Source organism: Lathamus discolor, chromosome 3, assembly GCF_037157495.1.
Source record: "Lathamus discolor isolate bLatDis1 chromosome 3, bLatDis1.hap1, whole genome shotgun sequence".
NCBI classification, from domain to species: domain Eukaryota; kingdom Metazoa; phylum Chordata; class Aves; order Psittaciformes; family Psittacidae; genus Lathamus; species Lathamus discolor.
The window spans coordinates 37,275,125-37,302,321 of record NC_088886.1 but is presented as its reverse complement, the minus strand read 5'-3'; the positions used below and the strand labels follow the sequence as shown (position 1 = coordinate 37,302,321).

Sequence of the window (27,197 nt, the reverse complement as noted above, 5' to 3'; positions counted from 1 at the left end):
TTATTCATTAAACTCTAAGCCCGACTTCCTTCACTGATACCCATTTTACTAGAGTCTTTACCTTTACTTTATTGATTTCAGCGGAGTTCAATGGGCATAAAAAATTGAACTAAAAGGAGAATCAATTCCACATTAATTAGCCAGCATGCATGATTTTATGCTGCTTAATGACTCTTGTAATCATCTACAACTATACAAAGCGAATGGCAATCATACCCAGGCAGAGCTATACAATAATAGGTACCTCTAACAGTGAATTCACCCATTTTACACATTTTAGAAAGTATAGACTCTTCTATAAAATCATATCTAGATTATAAATGGTGTCAGAGAAGTAATAATTACAAACAGCCCTATATGAACTCAGACTATTTTATTCTTTTTTACCCAGTAGAAAGTGCTATGAAAAAGCCCACCGGCTGATGCCTAGTACCTTAATGAGCTTCCCCAGTCTGTGAAGGATAGAGCTCTTAGGACCTCATCTAAAGACCACTGAAGCAAGAGGAATGATTATTTGTTTACAGCCCATTATACTTCAGTTTTTTACAGCGATTCCCTGGCTTGCTTGTTTATTTATTTATTTGTTTATTATCCAAGACAACATTGTGGAAGATTTTGCATTGCAAGAAGGACTTCAGGCTTCCTCATACTGAAGCACTGAGGTAGAGGTGAAACTTTGGTGTCTGAAAGCCTTTGGACCTCTTACATTGGAAATGTGCCAGTTTTGGGGACTTCTGCTTTTTTGTTGTGGAATGACATTTCCCCCACTGTGCTTATTTCTGCCCTGTCCCACAATACCTATTCTATTTGAGGACTGGCTTTCAGTTTTTTCATACTTTATTCTAAACCTACTCTTTGGATTAGTAGCTTCTTATTCCCTTATTGTTGTAGGATTTGGTTAACCTTAGGGTTGAATTCCGTCTTGAAAGATGTGAGGAAGATTTTTTTCCGAACTTTTTTCATACTCTTTTGTTCAGAAGATACTTGGAATCCACAGCTGATGATGCTGTTTCACTGCTGTATTCAACATTGTTCAAACTCCCATCTAAGGTTTCCTGGTCTAGGATCTTTTTGTAGCAGATGTGTGTGAAATTCTCTAAAATTATTCTTTATAGGGATGCCTAATTACTGCCTGCATAGTAGGTGTGATTCAATATCGAGCAGTGACTTAGTCTTTGTAATCTATTCAAATGGTCTGTGTAATATGGATTGATATACAGAAATACACCTAGTGAATGTATTTTGTAATAAAATGTACATTCCTGAATAGCTATGAAAACATAATCCTTTTTGTGTTTAATATTTACTGTTCCTTTTATCACAGGGACACAATGAAACTGATTGCTTAGATACAGATGACATTATGGTCTATCTTTACTTTGCCATGATTTTTTTTATCTGTAGCTGTGCATTTACACATGAATGGGCCATTGGTTCTAAATGGCAAGAAGATCACAGTGAATTATATTCACTTTAGTGATACAGTGTCAAGTTCAATCTAGTATAAAATTCCACATCCTTTCAAATGGAAGAAACTGGTTTAATTTTTATTATTAGTAACTGAACTTTCCCTTTCATTCTTTCACTGGCAGCACAACTAGTTGAGGCTGGGAACTTCAGACACAAAGTCTACCAGACATTGATAACCTGAAAATTTTTGGTAACCAGATATTTTCATAACCTGAAAGTCAGAGTTATTCTGGGAATAATTTAAAAAATAAAAAATAAATAATTCATTTTCATAAATTAAAATATAGTGAAAACTGTTGTGCTCTGTTGTGGGAAAAATCAAGAAAGCTGTTGCTCAGAGTTGCAGTAATTGTCAGTAACATGTAGCACTACTATAGCTGGTCTTTGCTGATCGCTGTGTCTTAGTGCTGCTCTAGCACTGGTTGTTTATGTGTGACTGAGCATCTTGAAATATCAGGTACAGACTGATATCTTGTTAATGCTGGGTGTAGCGCTCGCTGACAGATTGTGTCTGCCCTGGAGGCTTTGCCAATTGCTTCTGAAGTCATTGGAAGGACCAAAATATATATTTGATTCAATACCTGTATGATCTAATGGAAACTAAAGGGCTGCCTTTATACTTGAAGTGAAACGTATTTATGGACTTTCCTGTGACAGGACCTTTAGCTATGAGATAATTAAAGTGTCTTAGAAACAGCAGAAATAAATGTAGGCCCAGTTTATGCTTGCTTTATCAGTTGCAATAGCAGTTGTTGGATGATGCTGTTAAGCATGACCCTTGCTGGCTGCTCTGGTAACTGTACCGCCAACTGCTCCCCTGGCTCAGGATGCAGCCTGGACACTGATGAAGATCAGTTGAGCACAGTCATCTAATGAGCGCAGTGTATTTCCAACAGCACAGTCATCTAATGAGCGCAGTGTATTTCCAACAGGGGTGTGTCATCTGAACCTCTGCCTGGAAAATAAAACTCTCTTTAGCATTTCTGTTGCAGTGCTTTGCAGGGACAAACTGCAGCTGCGCCACTGAGACGATGCTGAGGAGAACTTGCTGTATAATTTCTCTGGTGATAATTTTCCTTGTTCAAGAAGGCAAGAAGCTTGCAGTGACACAAAATGCTCTCCATGCCCATTTGGCAGCAAAGCTGCTCTGCTCCAGCAAAGGTGGTGGTGGTCCTGCACCTACCAGCTGTGCTGGGGAGCTGTCTGCACTTGCCTTTGTGCCATGCCTGGGTGGGGCTGGTGTAAGGTGAAGAGCATTTCAGAAAACTGTTTGGCATGGTTGAGCAAAGAGGGATGGGTGGCTGCAGATCAGAGCTCTAAAGATGCAAAGTGCTTAAATTAAGATAAAACAGAAAGGCTTGCTCCTTTTCTAGTGGCTAATGTGGTCTTTTCTGTGATAACAAAACTGTAACTGTGAAGGAGTAGGAGGTGGCAGGGAAAATCCAGATGGAGGAAATGGGCAAAAACTTTGGAAACTGAAGAAGTGTGGGGACAGGGAGAATGAGATGAAGGAGCCCTAAGGCAATCACAGCTACAATATACTGAATATATGGTTATTTGCTGAAAAGTGCTCAAGTGTAAGGGTGGGTTTTGGCCCCCTCCTACAGTCCTTAGCTGCCTTGCTAAGGTTTAGGTGCCACTAGAGGACTCTGACCTGTAGGGAATGTGCAGGTATTATCCACAACGAAAGGGAGAAGGATGACTAGGCATGTTGGGATAAAGGTTTACATATCCTGTGGAGCTGCAGTCCAGCAGAGATGCTCATACAAGCCATAGGGGCATGAATCACAAGTGGTTCAGCTGTCCCTTTCCCCCATCCCATTCAGAGTATGCTAAGTGCTCTTTATTACACTTTTTTGTAGTTTAAGTGAACACACATTCACACACACACACATGCACACACACTGATTGGCACATATTCAGGTCTCCTATATTATTTTCTTTGGCATGCTGACTCCACAGCTCTGCTGAAAATAAAAGAGAATCAAGTTTCACCTTCACATGTCTGTGTAACCAATTCTGTTTCTTTAATGCCTCTTTCTCTCCAGTGAATTTTCTCTAGCAGTTTTAGAGATGTGTCACTCCTGTGACTCAATACAGAAGAAAACAGAAACTATTTTAGTGAACATATATTTCTTGAAAGTGATTTGTGGTCTAGTGAGCTTGGTTGTGGTGTGGTTTAAGCTGCACAAGCCTTGGTCCCTATTGATTTTAGATGCTGGCCATAATGCTTTGCAGCACTGGTTCTTGCAGACTGGCTAGTTGGAACTCCATTGTGGAGTTTTTTTCGTTTTTGGACCCATATTTGTGAATTAATTCAACATTTGGGTGTGTAACACTGTCATGCTCTCTTATCTGGATTGCTGCAGTTTGAGAGGTGTGCTGCACCACTCATTAAAAAGGGTTCCCGAATCCAAATTCTTACAGTTTTACTGCCTTAATTCTAGTATCTTTTCATCTTGTTAAATTTGTATATCATCAGAAGTAACTTACAGCATGTGGGATAAGAGGAGAAAGAGAAAATAAGACCTTGCTTTTACATTTTCAATGGAATTATTGATTTTGTGTTGGTATATGTCCATTAATATGCTACTACAAATTATTCATAAAGGCTTCTTAATGTTAAACCTCTTCTTTTTGCCTTCATTTAAATGTCATGACAAAGTGATTTATCGGGGGGAGAAACTTTAGCAGTAGAATTACATTGTGATACCACCTGAAGAAGCAATACATCAGACACAAACAGCATGCAATTGTTTCTTGTGCCTGTAACTTCATTATCTGTGAAAATCCATAAAAAAGTTTATTTTCTCCTTATAGCTAAGGACTAACAAGTAAGAACTAAGAGACTTTATATTTTTATGCACTTGAGAAAATCTGTTCATCATCATCTTCAAAACGTTCTGACATTTAATAAGTCTACTAACATTTGTCTCAGTCTGTCATTGAGAAACATCAATAGCACTTCAGTACTATTAAGAAATATTAGTAATTAATTGTGCTATTATAAGACCATTACATTTCCTACACTTGCATAAATATTTTTTTAAAATATGCATATAAGGTACTTTTGTGTTCAAACCTGCAGCATAATGTGAATCAGGTGCAGTAAATATTCAACGTATGTTTGCATTGCCTGAGATGACTTAGTGAAAGGGGTGTTATCTGGTGACCTTCTTGGTTTGGATAACAGGAAGCTTGAGATAGGAAATATAGGAAGCATTTTGGGTGTAGCTGAAATATGATGTAGATAAATATACACACTTGTGTGAGTCATCAGTATTTTTTCTCCCTAATCTTACCATTTTTCTATGTTTCTTTGAATGTCTAATAGACTCATTGTTCTTTATTACCATAATTACCTTAATTTCTGCCTGAAACTTTGAATCTGCAGTATGAGGGAATAGTGCTACAGCACAAAGTGCTCTCCGCCTCACTGACTGATTCTAACAAGTTCTGCTTTAACTTCTGGCTGCTGTTTATTTTGGCTCTTGCATTCATTTATTGTTCTATAATCACTGTGGTAGTGTCACTGCAATTTTAGGAAAGGTTTATATTTCTGAATATAAAATAGGAAAAAAAAAATTTTTTTTAAAAATGTATTTTGAGGACCACGAAGATCAAGGCATAATAGGCAGCCATGAATTTAGGAGAAACGTTCCTATATTGTGTGTCGTTGGAGCTGTTTAGCATTTTTAGAGGAATTCTAATTTAGCATAGTATGTATTTTTGACGATTTAAGGCTGCCAGAACCCTAAATGGTGATATCTTTTGCCACCATGGAGTTTTCTGCTAGATTTAGTGTCTGCAATCATGAAGACATAATAGGAAAAGAAATGGGTTAGGGATGGAGCTATCAGTTTTGGCTCATTTCAGCTGCTGGGTCAGAAGGGGATGAAGGTGGGTGGGAAAACCCGAGAGAAACTTCCATTTGGGGACATCAGCAAAAGTTGCCAGTGCTGAAGATGTGATTGAATCTTTGATGTTAATACAGGCAGCTTGTGTTTAACTGCCACAAGGAGTTAAGAAACCACATGCAAAATGTTAGAAGTATATTAAATGCCACATTTGTGCCACAATTCTACCAAGCATGACGGTGCTGAAAGAACTTTTTCAAAATTCAAACGGCAAATGGCATGGAGAACAGGGAAAAATCGGTTTAAAAAGAAAGCCCTAGGTGAAAATAGAAGATGCATTTTGTATAAATTGCAAGCCATCTAATAATACCAGCTTTTTAATTGCTTCAAAATATGGACACATTTGCATTATTAGGTTGGAGCCATATGTTTCTTCATGGGACCTAATGGTCAATGGATTCATTTATGTGCCTTATTCCAGAAAATGAAGTAAACAGTTCTGCTTATCATTTATTCATTAGCATTTACACCAGAAGATTTGATCAGCTGTCTTTCTGTTTTTCAGTGAATCTTGATTTAGACTTCCTTTGAAGCATAATGCTTGGTATTTCCACTGAGCACTTTAAGACATAGTATGTGTGATGCTGTGTCGTCTGGTTTCCCAAGTGAATTGTCTTCAAATCTCAATGAATTTTTCATTTGCCTGCAAGTTTCTTGAAACCTTGCAGACAAGACAGAAGTTTTTGTCTACTTTAAGATAGCAAAAGCAGAGATTGAAATATTTTGTTATGGAAAACTAAGTTTAATAGTCATTTGATCAAGGATAAAGAAAATGTTCCCTAAGGATAACACCTTGGTATTCTTGATTATTTCTATTCTTGAAAGACAGCAGAGAGAGAAAGCTGTTTCATGAACTTTTTATTCTTTTTTTAATTCTGAATATTAATCTGTTTTTTAGATGTGACAGCCTTCTCATTGGATTGAACATCATTCATGGAATGTGAATCTCTTCCTCCACTGAACATGGGTTTTTTTGGAGGGTGGGAAATCTAGAAACAGTCTAATGAAGATGAGTACTACAGAGTACAATGTTTATAGTATCGTCTATTCAATATCTGCTAGGTTTAGTAAATTTTTGGCCTCATTCTGGAGTGGTACAGGGACTAATGTTTTTAGTGATCAAAGGCACTGGCTGTGATTGCTGTTTATATTCATGGTGGACAGATGTATTTATGAACAGGTTCACATCCTCATGAAGAAGGTTTCAGACTGTGAACTCTTGCAATCTTGCTTGTCCCAATTTGTTTGTTGATGGGTTAATTTATTAATATGTTTGTTTAAATGTGTGTTTAATAAAAATATAGAAAGCCTAACCTATCAAACTCAAATGAGGAAGTCATCCTGGTTTGGGGACTGTTGAGGGATAATTTATTTTGTAGCTCACATGAGGTTGTAGCCCTCCAGCATTCTGACAACTGTGGCCTTTTGCTAACATAAGGTGGGTCTAGAGTCTGACCCTTGATAATGAATTCTGTGTCTGTGTGGTCATGACTTTTTATGCCTAAATTATCTAAGTATTCTGCACAGATGAACAAAAAGCATTAAACTATTAAAAAAACCACAAACAAACCCTTAGCAATTACACAGGAAATATCATTAAACAATAAATATTAGAATAAAAGAATAAATAAACAACTTTAGATGAGATTTGGGCCAGTTAACAACATTGTACAGCAGTGCAGTTGTATGAACAGATAGTGTTCAAGATCCACATCCATAACAAACAATGCAGTCCGTCACATTTTAAATTGATGGATTTGCCTTTATTTATCATTTTCTGTTTGAGCGAGTTCATGGTACAATATGTAAACATTACAAAATTTAATCAGACAGTATTAGATGTGTTGAAGTAAACAAACCCCGGTGATAATAGCAGGATATTATGGATTTCTGATAACTTCTATAAATTTTGTTCAGTGTTGTGGAGCTCATTACTGAAAACAAAATGGTGACTTTTTCTGTGAGAAGTTATTGCAGCTTAGGACAAAATCCCTAGCTGTCCACTATAGATAGTATCTGGTGAGGAAATCATAAGAAACTGGACATATTGCTGATAGGCGTAAAGTAGTTGAGTACACCTGGAAGTCATACTAACTTCCAGAGTATATCTTGTATTGATTTGTACCGACATACACATATGTATCAATGCTCTTCTTCAGAGACTTATAGGAAATAAGGCTGGAAGAGATATTTAACCTTTCCCAAATTTGTAATCAGGTTGCAAATCTTCATGTTCTTAACTATCCTTGCAATTAGAGAATTTCTCCCAACTCTATTTAATGCCTGTTGGTCAGTCTTGGGGTCAGGAACCATGCTCAGAAAGGCTTTATCCCAATTAGTGAGGTAAACCAGCTGGAAAGTAGAACAGACTCTCCTAAAGTACTTATGTTATTGCTATCAGGTATTAGAAAATATATTTTATTACATTGACAGTGGTTTGGCTTTTTTGAAAGCACAGAGAAATCCGCATGAAATACTGTGTCTGGATGTGGTACTTCATGAGCGTGTAAACTGAAGACTGAGAAAGGTGAAAAGAGATACAATTTGTTGAAAGGATAAAATGGGAAAAAAGACAATGGGTGGGTTTCTGAGAGGATGAAAAGAAGTTTGGCTGGTAAGATTATTCTGCCTGGACTTTTTCATCGAGCCCTCCAGAATCATGGAATCATAGAATGGTTAGGGCTGGAAAGGACCTTATGATCATCTAGTTTCACCCCCCTTGCCATGGGCGGGGACACCTCAACTAAACCATGTTTCCCAAAGCTCTGTCAAACCTGACCTTGAACCCTGTCAGGGTTGGAGCATTTACCACTTTGGGCAACCTGTTCTAGTGCCTCACCACCCTCACAGGAAAGAGCTTCCTTCTTATATCTAACCTGAAAAGAAGACGACCCCTTAAAAGCACAAGTTTTCTTCTGACAATACAAATATTTGATATTTTAAAATAAGTTCTAATTTCACATAGAAACTGAGAAAATTGACTCATTGCAAAAGCTTAGAATCTCACGGTGAGATAACCTGATGGAGCTATAAGAGAAAGTTTCAGGTCCATCCTAGTTGGTCTAATGCAAACCCAGCCTTTCCACTTGGTGGTTCCTCCTGCTAGCAACAGCCATTAGCACCAGTCCAGCTCTCACTGTTGCTGCAGAGCTGACCCACTTTTATAGGGCCATGGTCCTGCTCAGGCATCCATCTGAGATGTAGAAAAGTAACCTCCAGTGACGTGGTTTAGGCATATGGTTTTCTCTGTCTGCTGGGCACTGTGCTGGCACAGGCTGGAAGAACTCCGCTGCTTATCCCCTGCAGAGGAAGTACGGCAGAGTGCACAGGGCAGAGTTACTTCTGTTGTCTCCTTGATAAATCAAAGCTACTGTCTGTGCTGATCAAGGATAGAGATCTTCATGGGGCCACTCTGTACTTTGAAGCACCTCATGAGTGCTATGCTCTAGATCTGTGTGTGCATCTGTGATAAATAGAGGTGGTCACTAATGTCCAGGTGTAGTGAGGAAAGAATTAATATGAGGAAAAAATGATTTAAATCTTTTTCAATTACACATTCAGACACAATATTAATAATTTCTAAGTACCCAAATGGGAATTTAAAGTTTATCCTAAGTGCAGTGATGGAAAAAAACCCACCCCATCAATGGCCCTATTACATACACAGAAGTGTTATTAGTGTGACATTTTGCTGAGCAAAAGAGAGTGTGTTTAAAAAGATTACTTCATTTAACTTGATCTGCACTGAAGAATGGGTAATGAGGGTAAAATAAGTAGGACTAGAACAGAAATGGAAAGATCCAATTTATAAGGTGGCATAGAAACACATCAATTCTTTTGAGATACTGAAAAAACTTTGCAGATAAAGATGCCAAAAGGGAACCATTCTTGCTTAAGTTTGGCTGTTTTGTCTAAGTTTTAGTCTAAAAGTCACACATGGTACATTGAAGAAGGGCTTGTGCCTCTGTAATGCAAAATAGAAGAAAGTTGTTCATCATTATCCTCAGAAGTATATTTTAATGGTAGGCTGATTTTTCTGCATATTATATAAAGTCCTGTTTTTCAAGAATTAGAAATGGTAAAATGTTCTATTAAGTGAGACACTGAAATATTTAATTATTTTTAGAGAACAAACACTTCAAAGGCAAAACAAAAAAAAAAAGAAACAGAAAATTCAGTGACTATTATGCCTCATATTTAAAGTTATCACTTTAAGGTGATCAGTGATCTTTGGAAATTGAAGTGTATAGAGGAGTCATGATTATTAACGTTTATTATTAAGCACAATATGGCAATATTTAATTGGTGTGCACTGATGGTTGTCCTATAATACACAAATGGTTGTTTTCTGCCTGGGAAGGTAGAAGTCTGGAGCAGGAAATCTGAACAGTAATTTAAATAATTTATCCAAATGAGCCCAGTGGGCTGCTGGCAAGCTGAAGGAGCTGAGATTCCCATGGGGGACTGTGTGTTCATGAGCACAGGGGACATGGTGCTCCCTAAACCCCAGCCAGCTGCATGTCTCTTCATATAATGTCTTTGCATCAGAAGATGGCAGCAAAATCTTATGAATTGTAACATTTGCTATCCTGCGAACATTTCCATTGTTAGGATACCACGTGTGCTGTTAGGGGTCCTCTGCAGACAGCTTTGACTTGACTTCCTTCTTCAGCCACTTCAGACAAAACCTTATTAGATGCATCAAATGCAGTAGGCTGAATCCTCTCCCTTTTTTTCATTTAACAGGACAGCTGTCATAAAGATGCTTTAACAAGGTCTCTTTTCATGCTGCCTAGCAAAAGCAGACTCTGTAAATGTCCTTTACCCAGCTGGGACCATGTGGAAGCTCTGCTGCACTGCAGTGCTGATGGGCTCATAAGTTGTGCAGTTGGGAGGGCCCCACTCCAGAGACCCTGGCCACAGCCATCCACTTGGTCAGGAGAGCTCCATCCTTGTGGCATCATGAAGCTGATGTCTTTGGACAAATGGATGAAGGTCTGATTCATGCTTCTATCCTTTGGCTGGACCAGCCGTGCTTTGGATGATCTGTCTCTGGTGGTATCACTCAGGGTAGACCATTTCTTGGCTAGTTTATCCAAGCCCTCTCAGTGAGGATTTGTGGATGGCCACCTGTGGGTGTCTGGCTGTTCATGCACTTGGCACAATGAGCCCATGGCTCTCTTTTAAGGTGTCAGGAGTCAAAACTTAGGTTTCTATATGCCATGTTTGCTCTGGCCTCTGTTTTCTTAGCCATCACTCTTTATTTTAGTCAAATACTTAACATTGTAGTTTTGCATTTTTGTGGATATATTTTCTCAAGGTAAAGTATTTGAATGCTGCAAGGATGCTACTGTTGTGATGTTGGTTCAGCTGGAGCATTCACTAGTTATTTTAATCTATTCTCGGCCCATAGTTGCTTTTTGGGAGCTGAGTGGCTATGTTACAGCTAAGATTTTCTTGGCGGGATTTGGTTGCCTATTGATGTGCATTTTTCTATAGAAAGAGGCACCATTCATTTCTCCTCCTACTGGAAACACCACTGCACAGCCCTTATGTCTGCTGGTTCTACACAGAAATGACAGATGTTGACTTTTTCAGTCTTTTAATAGGAATTAATATTTGTGTACGCAAGTGCCTGACAAGATCTTAAAAATAATTGCAGGTATTGCATGACGGGAATTTTTGATCCCCAAATTGCATTCCTTTTTAAAAAAAAAAACAACAAAACCAAACCCAGACCCATAAGGCTTTTAGATTAACTTCAAAAACAGGCATTGCATTTTTATATGGCATTGTGGGTATTTTCTCTCTAAAGAATTGTCTGTAATATATGATCTGTAATTAGAACCCAATTTAATAATTACATGTCCTGCAAAGAAATGTTTCTTGAGAAGGGCTTTGTTCTTCTGCAGCTGCTGGAAGCACAAAGATATGGATTGTAAGAAATAGTTCTGATGAAAATGAACTTCTGAGGGCAAAGTATCTTCAGAAAGGATCAGAACTGCTGAACGATGAGTATAGTATAACATATGGACTTTGCTGTAACATATATGGTGTGTAGAGATGTACATCTATCTCGTATGCATGCATAATAGAAATCACTCTGGATGAACAAGGATTAATTTTTGTGGTTGCTTAATGACATTTATATACGAAATTTAGCAAGTCAAAGACTGTTTGTATGGCTCGTCTTTCCTTTAGGCAATGACATCACAAAGCTAAACTAAAAATTCTGAAACAGGTTTTCTAAGGTTTCTTACCTATGTTTAAAAGGAAAGAGGAAAACCTTTATCAACTGTATTATTAACTTAAGGCTAATTCAGAATAATTTTAGCCTTAAACATGAATAATTTCAGACTGACCTGATGACAGATTAGAAATCATTCCTAAACTATGAAGTTCAGATAAAGGACTGTATACTCATTTCATTAACTTCTTCTTCCAGGCAATATTGTACCTAAGAAATTACTTAATTTGTTGAAATTCATGGCAAAGGCTTTTTGGAAAACTGCCTGCACTAGGGCATATAATACAGATACATATTTTTAGCTTGCAGGATGTGGTGGTGTATGAATTGATCATATAAAAAAGGCATATTTCTTGGTGAGATCTTTAGAGAATGTTGTGAAGTTTTAAATTTATGGAAATGGACAATACGTGTGCTGCAGGCTAGATTCAGTGTCTCCACACGTGCTTTTTACCCCAGCCATATTATAACATTGATAAAAGTTGAATGAGGGATGTCATTGGACCCAGATGGTTAATAAAGAGCAAATAATTTACTTTAGAAAACTGAGATTTTCTTTTTTATTTTTTTTTCCTTAATAGTAATTGATTTCTTCTGTGAAAAAATTCTTAGTGCCATTCATAATTTCTACTGAGATGCCTTAGCACAGCATCTGTGTCAGTGCAGCATCTGTGTCAGTGCAGCATCTGTGTCAGCACAGCACAGGTCACTGTGTTGGTGCTCTGAGCTGCAGAAGGTGTGGTCAGAGATGGGCCAAGTGGTGGTGGATGGCAGAGCTCAATGCAGATATTTGCAGCTGGAGAGCACAGTAGGACACGTCTCCGTGTGTGCCAGGGTATGAAAGCAGTTTAACAGTGGATTTCCAACTATGCAGAGACAAATGCACTGAAAGTTCTCTTTAAGGACTAGTGCTTAAATGTGATTTGAAATATTAATGCAACCTCATTTTCAGATGGCAGGACATTCTTGTGTAAAGCCATATGTTGTACTTGCTGGGGAGAAGAAGAGGCTCTCTCTGGGTTTGACAGAATATGACAGTGTTGAGAAGATTGACCTCCAGCACTGAGACAAGTTCAGGGTCTCCGCAGTTTACACCTCTCCTCTGTCCTTTCTTTAGCTTTTACAAAAGGAGATGCATAGAGAGGGCAGTCAAGTTTGTTTCTTTGCATTGTATCATGTGCTGAGGAGTCAAACTGCATAGATATTTAGGCTGCTGCTGTTCCTTCTCCTAGACTTCAAAAGATTAAAATTGAATTTGCTTTAAATAAAAAGCAACAGCCAGCCTGGTAAGGTAGATGTTACTGTGTGTTTCACTTTAACAACTGATATGTATGAGCAGAATCTCTTTTGCATGGGAATGGATTATTTGGCTTCTTCTTGGACACCTGTCTATAGGGACTGTGGGCTCATGGTAAGATGTCAGCCTAAGTCTTCCTGCAGTGATTCCTTCAATTGCAGAGGTAGACACACCACACCAAGACTTCTGGGGGCTGTTCCTGCTGTTTTTCAGGACTAGGGACTGAGTGAGCGTGTGTTATGTCCACCAGTGCAGGAATATCACTTGCAGCACTGGGGGCTTTGGCAGAAAGGAGATGGCTGGTGTCTGTTGTGGCTTTACTGAGGCATCTACAGTGTCTTCTGCAAGTCTGTCCTCTGAGAGCTGACTATGGCATTTGGTGTTGATGATGTATAGCTATAACCTCAGCCATCACTTCTCTGTTCAAATGAAGTGACTGTTTAAAGTAACTTGCATTTCTAGATGTAGTCCATCATCTCCAGTCAATTTTTTGAAGTAGGCTTGGTTTAGTGGAGCCATCTTTTGAAAACTATGGGCGATTATAAAACCCCAAATGGAGATGCAGGTAGGTTGTGATGACAGAAATATTTGTCACGTCAAATACCTGCACATCTGGTATGCTGGGACATTTCTACAGCATACCAGGAAAATCCCAAGAAGCCCAGTGCTAGGAAGAGATGTCTACTCACTGCTGACAGCCAAATTGCAGATTGTCATGGCTAGTTTTATATTCAAAGTATCTCTAACATTGCATTTCCACATAAAAAATTACTGTCTTTGCCCTAGGAGCATTATAAAGTGGCCTGAAACTATACTGAATGGTCTAGGTATTATTTTATACCTCTCACTGAACAAAGAGAGTTAGGAGTTGCTTGTCCCCAGATAGATAGAGGATGAATATGAAATAATACAACAGAGTGTTTTGGTCTTGTGTGAGGATTGATGGATTTGGGCAATGCGGTTTTTGTTGGTTTTTTTTTTCTTTTTCTCTCCTGCAACCAAGTTCTATTCAAAATCCTCCCATTCAGTAACTCACTGTCTAAAATTGAGCTGCTTTATGTACCTTGGACTAATTTCCATATTTTACCCTACCCTTTCTAAAACAAGTTAAAAATTAGTCACTTTGTAAATCGTAACATACAGAGGCTGGGAAACTAACAGACAAACATTCCAGTGTTTTTTCTGTTTAAAATATTTTATATTATTCTAATTTACTAAGAATCAGGATAATTTTTAAATAGCAACATATGGCAATTACTACTGAAAATGTTTCTAAGATACTTCTGGCTTGATTATGTCATTGCTGTAAGTGTTATAAAAACAATGTGAAATTCCTATGGAATTCAACTATTTATTTATTTCTACCGGGTAATTTCCTGAAGCATAAGAGATCTATTCAATTAATCATGCCATATTTAAAGGGCAGCATTTGCATTGGTATGACCAGTGAATTGTAACCAACAATTTACTTTTTATAGCTGAAAGGATAAGAGAACATACAGTATTTCTAAATGATCCATAAACATCTCTCTTATACAAATCACAGCTGTACATTTAAAATTCCCATTTAGGATAATGATGAAAAAAAACCCAAACCCCAAAAAACCAACCAGCCAAAAAACATCTTGATGACGACCACTGGAAAACTCCTGAACTCACTTGTTCACGTTGGTGAGTAATTTCAGGTTTTAAGTGACATGGAGTGGGTGGGATGGCACTTCCCAAACTGTGCACACTACAGTGTGGCAACTCTCAAAGGTCTGGTTGGTTGTTAGGGAATTTTTCATGGTGTTTGATTTGGTTTTAAGTAATTCAGCACAGATGTCTGTTAGGTTAATCTGGAGTTATTTTAACATTAAAAAGGATATATCTGGGGAAGTTCTTGTAGACTTTTCCTAAAGAAAAAAGTAGTAATGTGAGAATTGGTAGCTAGCAATATCAGCACAAATTATAGCTAGATAAATCTCACATAATGTAATGGGCTCAGGCCATGAAATGCTTAAATTCTAATATAAATTCAGAGGCTATCAGTAATTATTCTGTTTATTTTTGTGAGCTGGTGTGGCAGCGTCAGGAGAGATGTACTGTGCACAATGTTTCTTTCAGTGACTCACTTCTGGCCTTCAGCAAAGCATTTAATGCGTCCATGGTTTATCTGAAAAAGGGGACAGTGTTGCTTTTCTCCATGATGCAGCTGGTTCCAGACTTGGTGAATTAATGTCTGAAAGATGGTTTGAGTTCCTAAAATAAATCATGCCTTGGATGATTCAGTATTTGCCAGGGAAAATCATACTTTGCTAGCAGCTAATGCAAAAGGAGTTTGAGATACTGCAGTCACCTTCTGTTAAATGTAGAGAAATCCCAAGCTTCATAAAAAAATTGAAGGGGTAATTGATTATATCTATTTGAGTAAATATTAGAATTGAAGGAGGATGGCAGTCGGAATTTTTTTATATTAGAGACAGACTATATATCTCAAATTTACTGTAGTATCACCTTTGGGAGGTTGTGATAAATGATGACTTTTTAGCGGCAAATCTCTGCATATCATATGTTATTGGTTGCAGAAGTGCTGGGTTTGCCCTGCATTTCCCCTTGGTGTGCACAGCTGGTTGGACTGTCTCTCCAAAGGCAGCTCCTGTCCGCCCTGAGCCTTGCTCATACCCTGTGGAGGTGACACTGACTCTGGTGAAGAACCATGAGGGTCTTGAGGGAATTTGGATGCAGAGTCAAGGAATTCACACTGGGATGGAAAGAGTGATGGTGGGAGGTGGAGAGATGTTGACAAGTGTGCCAATGAGAGGATTAGCAGCGCAGAGCCGTTAATCCTCCTGCTCCTGCTTGATTGCCTTTGGCAGAAAATAAGACCGGGTAGACTTCAAATAAATGCAGCAGTTGGCTGTCTCCTGGCTGACTACTTCTGTAGATATATGGCATCAGTGAAGCTCTTGCCTCCGCTGTCTCCTAAGGTGTTCAAGCAGTGGCCTTCTGTGGCTTCCTAAATCAGTGATGTACAGTTTGCCCCACTGCCTAAAACAACATCTAGAATCTAGGTCTGTAGTTCCTGCTTTTTTTATCTGTTGTTTGTTTTGTTTTGTTTTGTTCTTTTTCTGTTCCATGCATCTCATGGGGAAAGTGAAGCTCAATCATGGTATGACTACATGACCACATGGTATGCCCACATGGGCATGTGAGGTAAACTTGGTGCAGTTTTGCCAGTTTTATTACCTCAACTAGAAGTAATAAACTGCCAAAAGCAGCCCCCTCTCAATTCTCGTCATTAAGAAAATAACCAAACAGAAAACAATGACAAAAAAAACCAAAACAAACAACCCCAAAACCACAAAAAGAAAAAAAAACCAAACCCACAAACCACCAAAAAAATCCCAAAACCAAAACCATACAAAAGAAAAACCAAAAAACACCAATAAAAAAACACACCACCACCACCAAAAATCCAAAACCAGTAACAACAACAACAACAAACACTCCTCCTCCACCACAAAAAAACCAAAACCAAAACCAAAACCAAAACCAAAAAAAAAAACAGGTCAAATATTTTTCTGTGACCAGCCTCCAGAAGAGTTAAAGAACTGAACTTTTAAAAAGAGAACACATGGAGACTAATAAAACCACGGCTTTGGTAAGTGAGGGGGAAACCCATATATGCATAGCATTTTGTGTATTGTCTGATGGGTGTTTCAGGCACACTTTATCCTACACTCAAAGATGCATCAGGTTCAGACAAATCCACAAACTGGCCTGCAGCCTTGCTCTTGCGTTAAAATAGGTGTGGATATAAATTCATCTACTCATCTGCATAAAGGCAACATTTCTATCAGTTCTAGAAATGGTCACTAAATTCCATGTTCTCACTGTTTTTCTTCTTCAACAGTACATGGTAGATATTATTAATTTTATATTTCTACATGGTAGATATTATTAATTTTATATTTCTCCTGCAGTTTTTGTAATTCTAAGTAACCTCCTAATTTCTGAGACTGTAAATCCTTCTTTTACAATACATTGAAAATGTAGCATTTCATGAATATAGATTTACAAATCTAATTAAGCTCCTAACAGCAAATGCTTTGGAAGATATAAAATAACCAAGTACCTGATTTTTCCAAAGAGGTGGAACAATAAAATTAAGTTAATGTGGCATTTAGATTTCTTTTCATAACCTTATTCAAACTCGTAAGTGTGCTCAGAATACAAATGTGATGTTATGGCCCTAAAGAGGGGATGTAATATGTTGGCCTTTTTTAATATCACATGATTTATGTGACCATAACAGCTTTCATTAGAAATAGAGCTGATGTGCAGTACTGATGTTGCAGAAGGGGCGACAGGAATAAAGAAGTAACTTCCACATGATGGCTAAAAGCAGAAGCAAGGATTCTCTTTTCCATAGCTCAAAGCCACTCAGTAATAGTTACTGTTAGCACGTAATGTCTGAACTGAGAATTGAATTTTACCTGATGCTTGCAGACAATCTCTAAGTTGTAGTGCAAATCCCCTCTTCCCCAACATGACACCAAGGTCCGTTCCCACTAAAAACACTATACAGTTTGATTTTTCAGATGTTCATCTGAATATTCTTAGAGAACTACAGTATTTTTTTATAATAACTTGAAAAGGTGATTTCTCATTAACAGCCCTGTGGAGCTGGAAAGGAGGAATATTGCAATTTTTGCAGAAAATAAGTTAAAACTAAGAGATAGGGCCAAAAGGTGCTTAACACCACTTTCCAAAAGTACTGGTTTCATTTGCAGTTTATCTCAGCTAGTTTTTCCCAGATTCAGGGCAAATCAGCAATGCTCTCACAGTCAGGAACTAAATGCCTGATAAAGTTGAAACTCCTCATTGGAAATCCCTGCAATGGGTTACCAAGCACATAAACTCTCCTTGTCTGTTCCAATAAAACATATATATTAAAAAAAACCCCAAACAAACTAGAATATATTAAATCCCTGCCTTGGGACAATGGCAACCATCTGATTTCAAGCAACCGACGTTCAGAGTCTTCCATGGCAATACACTATTTGAGGAGCAAAATTATTTATTATTTATTTAGTACTGATAAAACTAAAATTAAATATATATAAGTGTATATAGAGAAGAGGACTGTATTTTTGCACAGACATTTTTTTTTTTTTTCATTTTGTTTTATTATCTTTGCCCCAGTACTTAGGCACAATCTGGTAGTGTTTTGAAGTTTCCAAAATCCCTTTGGCCACTTGGGCTTTTAATTATGCTCAAACCTCTAAAAACTACACCAGCAAAAAGTGCTCTTTAGAGTTTGCCTCTTATAAAGCTGGGGAAAAGCCAAATTCTGTCACTTCTATTCTGTAACTAACACTTTTGGCAGAGCTTAAGACTGAATACTAAAATATTGAATAATTGACATTCTTAGGCCCAAGTGGAGATTTTCTTTTCATCAATACAAGGCGGCTGTTCCTTCAGATGCTTGTAAAGTGTTTGAATGGGGAAAAATGCTCCATGTTTGAGCCCTATTTGAGAAGCTGTTGCAGGTGAAGTGTAGGCAGCCATGGTAGGATGCACACCTAGCAGAGCTGTTACTTAACAAAAGAGGACTAAGGACTGCAAAATATATAAAAGCTAATTGAAATTAAATGCTGTAGCATTATTTACATACTTTAATAGCCATAGAATTTTATTTAATGGATAGAAATGTTATAGGAAGCAATGTAAGGGGACACTAAGAGCTAAAAGAGGAGTAGGAACAATTGAAAGGAATAAAACACAGAAGTAGTGGAGAATGAATATTTGTAACAGAAGTGCATATAAATAGAAAGATAGACATGCAGCACTGAGGTCAGGTGATTAGTTTGCTTTAGGCTTGTAGTAGTTCTCCAGTACATTCCAGCATGACACACCTGGAGAGGTTACACAGCACTGCCAGAGGTGCAGCAGGGTTTAGAATGAAGATGTTGAAAGACGCTCTGAGTCCCTAGCCTTGGTTTATATTATATCTTATCCTGCAAAGCAAACATTTTTAATATAAAATTCTGAATTCCATTTGAGTGGAAATGCCAATAAATTTGTTTGGTCCAAGCCAATTTTCTGTTCAAAGAACTAATTTGGATTACAAATGCACAGCTCTCGTGCTCCTTATTTTCATCTATGATGTAGGAAAAGCCATGCTTATTGCAGATGATTGCCTGGCATTTGGACTTTTTTATTTTAAAAATATATTTTAATATTTAAGGTGTTGATCAAACATAACCTGCTCCTGAAAAAAGAAAAGCAAAATATGGTAATGAATATTGTTTTTTTCTACTTTGAGAATGCATGTAGCCATTTAACTGGAAGTCAACTATATTGGCTGAATAATTAATAAAGTAAGTATTTCATTGCCATCTTTAATTGTATCTAAAAAAATTGCCTGGTAGACTTTGCCTTGGAGAGCTAGCTTTGTCTTTCAGGGAGAACTTTATTATTGAGCTCTTTTCAAGCTACCATCACTGCCTTTGACTCACAGGGCTATATTGATTTACCCCAGACTGGATGCCCACTGCTAATCTACATTCAGTTTAAAAACACTACATTAACAGAATATTTACATTGTGACACAAACTTCCCAAGGTAAAGCTGGCAATGTCTCCAGCTTTTCTTAGCCTGATAAAAGGCAACACAGTGAGCAGAAAGTGGTTGCATATGAGTAGAGGGGAGTCAATCACTGCTGTTTGCTTCTGAAACTCCTGTGACAGGGTTTGTGCAATGCCTGTCACCCTCCAGACACTCATGTTTTGCAATATTCTGGGGGAGGGTTTTGGTTTGGTTTTTTTGGTGGTTGGTTGGGTTTGGGTTTGAGTTTGGGTTTTTTTTAATGTTCCCCCTTTCTGGTATGTCAGAGTTCCAAGGTACTCAAAGTCCAAACCTATTAGAAATCGTTCCTTCCTTTGCAGAGTAGATAGTACCTATGAGTAAATACAGCATCCTTAAAAGCACTGCCTGCCTCTCAGATTGAGAATGGTAGGACACTCGGTATCCTGGAGTGGCGTGATGTGATTGAAAAGGAAATATCATCTTAAATAGCATCTTTGAGAAATAGAACATTTCCAAAGGGAGAAAATAGCATATCTTTTTATACAGTCTCTTGTCTCTCTTGTCTCTTCAGCACAGTTTGGTATTTAAACAAAATTTTGAATAATTGAAAATCAAGTTGAGGGGATTCACTAGCATGTGCACAGGACTCAGGCAGTTGCACACAACCCAGCTGGCTTCAGCTAATTTCTGGGCTCCAGATACTGCCTCAGCTGTAGAGGAAATCCTTCACAATCCTTTCTGATTGACAAAAACGATGAGTCAAAAGCCCTGACAAAATATCTAAGGGAAAATAATAGCAATGTTATCTGAAACTCAAAGACTGAAAAAGAAAGCACAAGGACAGTGTGGAGTCTCTTATAAGAGCATAAAAGAAAACTATCTAGGGCAACACACACTGCTGCACTCTTGTGATGAACATTTAAAGGGAAAAAGAGTCTTAAAACTGTTTAGCAGGGAAATAAGAAGCAGATTTAGTCAAAAGCCTTTAATGTTAAAAAGTGGCATAAAGCAAATAAAGAAACACGGGAAACCAAAACAAAGCCATTTGCAAAGCAACAACACCCCCCTCGCCCTGTCTCCCCCCCCCCCCCCCCCCCCTTCCCTTTCTACTGTAGAAGTTAGCAGATGGCATTATACCTTGTGTCCTGCCATTTCTGCAGGGAAGCTTCCTCACCTGTGACCTCCTCGCCTCTCCAAATCCCATTCTCTCCAAGCTGATGTAGATGAGCAATGTGGCTCCTTTTTTACATAGCAGAGGGGAAAGGTGTGGAGAGAGCTGTAAATTGATCCACACTGCTGCTGCATGCTGTATATACAAACACGTTTATAAAGGGGCATTCAGTGACCAAATTCAATGTGCTAATTCACATGTTCTAGTCTCCTTGCTTTTCCTCTTTAAATCACAGACTGCATCTCCTGTCAGTTATGGTACTCTTCATGAAAGCCTTGAAACAGTCAGAGAAGGGACTTTTTTTTTCTCCATTATTTCAAATATCGATGCAGTTTGGAGGCAACAGAAGGGAATTCAGTTTAGCAAACTCAGCTCATGCAGCAGATGTCAAAGTACAGAGCTTGTTTGTCATCACATTCGTTGGGCAAAGTTTGCTCTCAAAATTGCTGAAGAAAACAACCTTGCTTATATAGCAAGCCTAGTAGGCTGCTATATTTTCAAGCAGATGCATTCTTTCCCTGTATCAAATACTTGAAATATAATGTTTCACTAGGTAAAGGAAAAACACCATTGTCTGCGCCTTTTTCAAACACAGCTGAAAACTCTTTCAAGTTCTGCTTGGGCTATTTTCTTTCAGTTTAAGATCACTAACTGTGCTGTTCTGGCACTCATGGTATCAGTGATAATGAGCAAGTCTAGATAAAATGTTAAAATTTCCAAAGGAAAGTTTTTGGTAGAGCCACAGTTCTGCCAGGATGCTTACCTGTATTTATTTATGTAGAAAATAGCTTTGCCTTCATGAAAAGTGTAGCAAATTTTGTCAAATACAAGAGCTTTCAGATAGGATTTCAAAAAAGAAAAAAAAAAAGTAAGTCCAGGCTAATATTGTGCCTTTTGCAGAGTGCGTATTGTATACTGCAGATGGTTGAGTGACCTTTCATGAGCTAGCGGTGGGGACTTTTTCTGGGTAAAGGAGTGTTCATGTTGCATACCTAGAGAGGGACTCCAGCTTTTAAAACATGTCCTTCATTTCTTGTGTTTAAATTGCATGTAATCTAGAGTGATTCAGTACCAGTAAGAGATAAAAAGTGCTTAATAAATAATTTTCCTGCCAAGAGTCCCAAAACATTGGTTTAGCATCCTATTATAAATACAGAGCCATGCTGTACAAATTAATTAAGTCACACTAAACTTTATATGTAGTTATTCTAAAAGTAATGAACTGCTTTTATTGCAGTAATAGTAATTTGTATTTTAATACAAATTAATTGTATTTAAAATACAATATTTAATTATTGTAATTTAATATTGTAATTAAATATTGTTTATGGAGGCTCACTTCAGCGAATGATTGGAGAATAATTTTGTTTCAAACTGAGATAGAATGTAGCCCAAAGAGATTTCATTTTTCTCAATAATATCCACCTCAAGATGTTATTTCCATAGACTTTATTGGAAAACAAAAAGTGAATATTGTAGCATGGAGAACCGCAGTCATTGTGCTTTCCAAACCATGACTCTGGCATGTACTGAACGTATTCTTTTAGAAATTATGCTTGGATGTGAGGCAGGCAGATGAAAGAAGTAAAGTTAAAGGTTAGCAGCACCTCTAGTCCCAAGACTGCATATGTGTGTTTGCAGCAGGTCATGAAGGTCTAAAGAAAGGCTAGCTGTAAAGGAATGCTGTTGGTTAGGGTTTTTAGTTAAAAGCAAAAGGAGTGCTGTATATGTTCAACCTTAAATCATTATTTTTTTTCTAAAACCAAAATTCGATAAACTAAATTCTCTGGTGTGACTCATAAAATTTAAGAAAACTGAGTGCCTAGAGACAGGTTAGGGTTTACTGGACTTCTGTTTTTTTCTAGAAGAATGGATGTTGTGAGGCACAGATCCCACCTGAGCTCCAAGATATCTGGAAGAAACCACCTGACTCTTCCTTGTTGGAAAAACATCTCACCTGCAAAATATCTGTGTTGAAGAAAATTAGTGGCTGTGTCGTTACTGACTTTTCTCTTGTGAGCTTCAGCAGTTTGGTAGCTCAAGAACTTCAGTAATTGAGTGACAAATGCTGGGAGAATTTGCTCTGTTGGGAAAACATCCACATGAACCCAACAAACACAAGGAGCTTTCAGCAATCTGTCTCACTTGGCTTATTTCACTTGAACACAGTTGGAAGGTAAGAACAAATTTCAAAATGTCCAAATAATCCTAAAAGCTTCTTACAGTATCTTGCTGCAAAGTCCCCAAAGTCTTGATATAACAAAATTTATATTGGATGTCAAAACCCAGGAACTGATTTGTAGTTGCATTAAATCTAGTGCAGTCTTGGAACAAAATCCAAGTAACAGAGGCTCTTTCTTCTGGGAAGCATGCAGACTATAATTGCAAAAGATTTTATTTGCCTGTTTCTTTGGAAGTAAAAGGGCTTTTTGACATAAATATCCAAATGTTTCAATTAATCTTTCCCTTGTGCAAGTTGATTAAAAATCTTACCCTTGTTAATTAATATGTGTGTAAAGTACATTGGGTAGCTGCCATTTAGCATTTTCCTATTTCCAGTACTGACACAGAAGAGAAACAGGCATGCCAATTAATAATTTACCTAATTTAGAATCAACTCCTTGCAATTTCCAGCAAAAGGCTAGTGTGCATTTAAATGGCACAATTTGGAGTTAAATTAGCATTTATATTTTTCTAATTTGTAAATGGGTGAGGACTTTAAAATTTGTGATGTGCTTACAGGGGAATGTTCGCTTAATAAATGCAAGGGCATTCTTCCAGCAGACATGCTTAGGGTGTTGCGGCATTCCCAATACTTAGGCATTTTACCTTCATATTTAGTGTTGTAAACTTTGATCAGGAGTCAAATTTACATGAGAGAGGCAACAAAAAGCCCAAGATGGTACCTGAGTTTCTTCGTCATACTGAAAGTATGTCCAGCCAAGCCATTGGTACAAACTTTGCGACGATTAAGAATTTTTCCTGCATTTTGCATCCCCAAGGGTGTGCTATCCCCTTGCTTCTCAGCCTTTGCCCACCGGTGCTGGGACCAGAGGAGCATTTTCCTTTGAAATCACACCCCATGGTTATTTCTTGCTGTCTGCTGGGGACTGGCGATGTCAGGAAAGACAGATGTGCTTTCCATACTTTGCTTTTCAAATATATATATTCCCATTGCTTTGCAGATTCTCTGGATTTTTCTTCCCAGTTGTGACATTCTTTTAATTCCTACAAAGGCAATTTTTTCTAGTTTTTACATTTCTTCTTGCAGTGCAGTGCAATGTGTTATTATGCTTTCCTGCTGTAGATGAGGGAGGAGCAAGGTGTGCATCTCCTCCAAAAGGGAACGCATAACCCTATCTAATGCCTGGCCTGCATTTACAAGTGGCTGTGTCCTTTGCAACCATGTGTGAGCAATTTGGTAAATTCTAGTGACAAATGCTTCTGAACATGTTCAACCCCACAGACCAAATAAATTTATTTTTTAAATAATTGAAAACACATTTCTATCAGGTCTCTGTCCCTGCTGCAAGCACTCTCTTCTCCCTAGTCACAGCAGGGAAATCTGATTCTCTCTGCCTCTAACAGGCTGTGGCTGAGGACACAGTGTTACAAATAACATTATCAGCTATCATTATTGGCACATCTAGGCCCTAAGAAGTGTAATACACATTTCCCCTTTCAAACTAAATAAAAGAGATACTTTCTTTTTCAATTCCACAATAAAAAAACCACCCATATGCCTGATTGGGCAGAGCCACACTACCTCTTCCTCTACCAGTTCATGACACAGTTCATCCTCATCTGCCAGAAATTAATAAAAAGCTTTCAGTTCATCCAGACACAAAATCCTAGATTTGTAACCATTCAGTTACAAACCAGTGCAGTAAATGTTGATTGCAAAATCATTGGTGATGCATTCACAAAATGTTGAAATTGTGTAGCCAAAGCGATATTGATCCTACTCAGTATTTTGCAAATCGAACTCTTTTAAAGTAGTTCCCAGCTGTCCAAACGTAAGTGGTCCTTCTGTAGTTGTATAAATGCAAGGATTACCCCCATCTGCTCATTGACTTTCAAGGTTATTGTTCAAATGTCCCAAAGCAAAACTGCTGAAAAACAAATCCCTGAAAGTTGCTAAATGGCAGGAAATTACAGAACACATCACATAACCCATTGAAAAATGACAAGTGCTCCATCTAGCTACTAGTAACTAAGGCAGTGATAATCTATTTTCCACGTGCAACACTAGATCTTAATCATTACCACTGCCTGTATTCTGCAAAACCAGTAATTTAGAGCCTAAGTTCAGGTGCTGTTTGAGAAGGATTTGCAAAAATAAAGATTATCACTTGAATATCATATCCAGCATTTGCCATTGGCTTGGGACATTTTACAGATTTACTTGGCATTTTTGGGTGGAGTTAATGCTTCAAACACTTTTTGTTTTTCTTTTTTTTTTTTTTGTGAGACCTATGGCAAGGAAGAGGGTGCTTTTGTGAAGTGCTGGCCATATTGCAGGCCTGCAACAAGCCAAGTTAATTTGGTCTGCAGGAGTGGTGTGAGTCTCCTCAGAAACTCAGACTTCCTTCATGGCAGGCATATTTCTCCCACCACAAGTGCCACTGGGGCTGCATTTGGGCTGCACAGAACTAAGAATGGAGGTAAAATTCTAATCTGGTGTAACTTCATATGGATGCACTTTTCTGTGATACTCCTCAAATACACAAATTGATGTTTTTTACCAGGCTGTAGCCGCCAAATCCAGTGTCCTAGTATAAGTGATGAATCCAGTTGTGGCTGCACACACATCAGTGTGATCTTCTAACTTTGCTCAGTGCTTTAAATCTCATCTGTACCTGCTTCCACGTGCCATCCCATAATACTGGCATTGTCAAAAGTGTCCCTTGGGAGATTTGTAGGAAAAGAGGAGAAAGCAGGAAGAGAAAGAACAACCATGGTAGTACCTCCTCCCCCCTCAAAAAAAAAAAAAAATAATTTAGGTGTATATTTCTGAAGATTTAACTGTGACAGAAAATCCTGCATTTTTTTCATGTGTAGAAAGAAATCATACCTTATTTGTATCTCTTGAACTGTGCTTACTGTAGCTATTTTATCTCTGCAGTGCTGTTTTCATGAAAAGACAAAGATTAAGAGGTCCAATTTTATTTTATTTAGATTCGATTGCTTAGTGGTCCACAAAAACACACACACACACAAAAGAGGAATCAATGTATTTTTTTAACATGATTGAAGCTATAGAGCAGAGTACTATTTATGTACTGAAAAGTGAGGCAGGAGTGGTCTTTTGTGACAGAAATCAATCCCTAGTAGTAACCCAGAAACACTTTGAGGAGAAAGAGAATTTGTTTAGATTGTTATTTGCTGAAGTTGAGTGAGTTTGCAAGGTAAAAATGATTTTCTTATAGTGGTGGATGTAACTGCTTGTTGCCAGACCTATATTTGTTCAATATAGTAAACCAATACTTTCCTGGAGAAATTTAACATGAGAGTAGCATCACCTCTACAGCCTATCCTGCCCAGTGACAGCTGCACTCGGCTGGTGCTGAACACCCCAGGATCATATGGGAGATGGCATTTGTTTTTTTTTTCATTATTATTTTAATGCACAGAGATCACATTTCTTCCTACTTAAACTGCACATGGTTATCTTCTGCACATGTTAAGCTTTTCCTTATATCCTTTGGTAGACACACAACTTTTAAATGGACTGAGAAAAAAACCTGTTGAAAAGACAAAGGAATGATCAGCCAGAAGAAGCATCATGTATCCTGGGGAGTGAATGAAACTCCTGGAAAACCAGGAACTTGCCGAAATTAGCTGGATTGAAACAGGAAGGCTGGTGTAAAAGCATAACTGGGAAGGGGTGGGAGAGGGGTGGAAGTGAGTGGGTCAAGAACAGAGGAAAAGCAACTTTAAAGTTTTACTTTTGTGAGAGAGATAACAAAATGAAATGTCCTTTCAAAATAGAAGATGACCAGATGGAATCAAATTAACATAAATTAAACTTTTCATGGGTTGGATGGGTTAGAATCTGATTTATTGATGGGGAAAAAAATTTGCTTACCAATGTGCAGATCTTAAAAATATGTTGGTTGAGCTGAGATACTGCCTTGCAGGAGAAAAAGTTCCGATTTATCATTATTGAAAGGCATGTCTGAATAGGGGTTTTCCTGTAATGATTTTTTTATCCCCCTCTCAGCACATCACCACCTGAAATGAAAAAACACAATATAAACACAACATTTCGTCTGATCTAAAATCAAATCTAAATTTAAATGAAATTAAATAAGTTGGATGATTGTATTCTTAAATGGTTTTAGCACGTAACACTGTAGTTAACAGTTGTTGAGTGGATTCGGTTATGGTCAAGTGCCACACAGACTTGTAGCACAAGTGAGCATTTTATAAATTCATTTACAAATTCATTGTATTAAAAAGTAGGCTAAAAACCCTAGGCCTTTTGTACATTAGAAAGCTCACTACCAGAATTCCTAGATC

At 37.9% G+C, this 27,197-nt stretch overlaps 1 long non-coding RNA gene across 3 annotated transcripts in view; it reads left to right on the top strand.

The window, feature by feature from the left end:
• The window catches only part of LOC136010933 (uncharacterized), a 38,489-nt gene extending 13,203 nt beyond the window's left edge, over window positions 1-25,286 (top strand). The window contains exons 3-4 of one of the 3 annotated variants that reach the window (XR_010611085.1): window positions 22,541-22,851; window positions 25,230-25,286. This is a non-coding gene — a long non-coding RNA (uncharacterized LOC136010933). Of the gene's footprint in view, window positions 1-6,285; window positions 6,659-22,540; window positions 23,118-25,229 lie in introns of those variants that run through there. The other 2 variants (XR_010611083.1, XR_010611084.1) reach the window with 2 other exon arrangements.
• The last annotated feature ends 1,911 nt before the right edge of the window (window positions 25,287-27,197 follow it).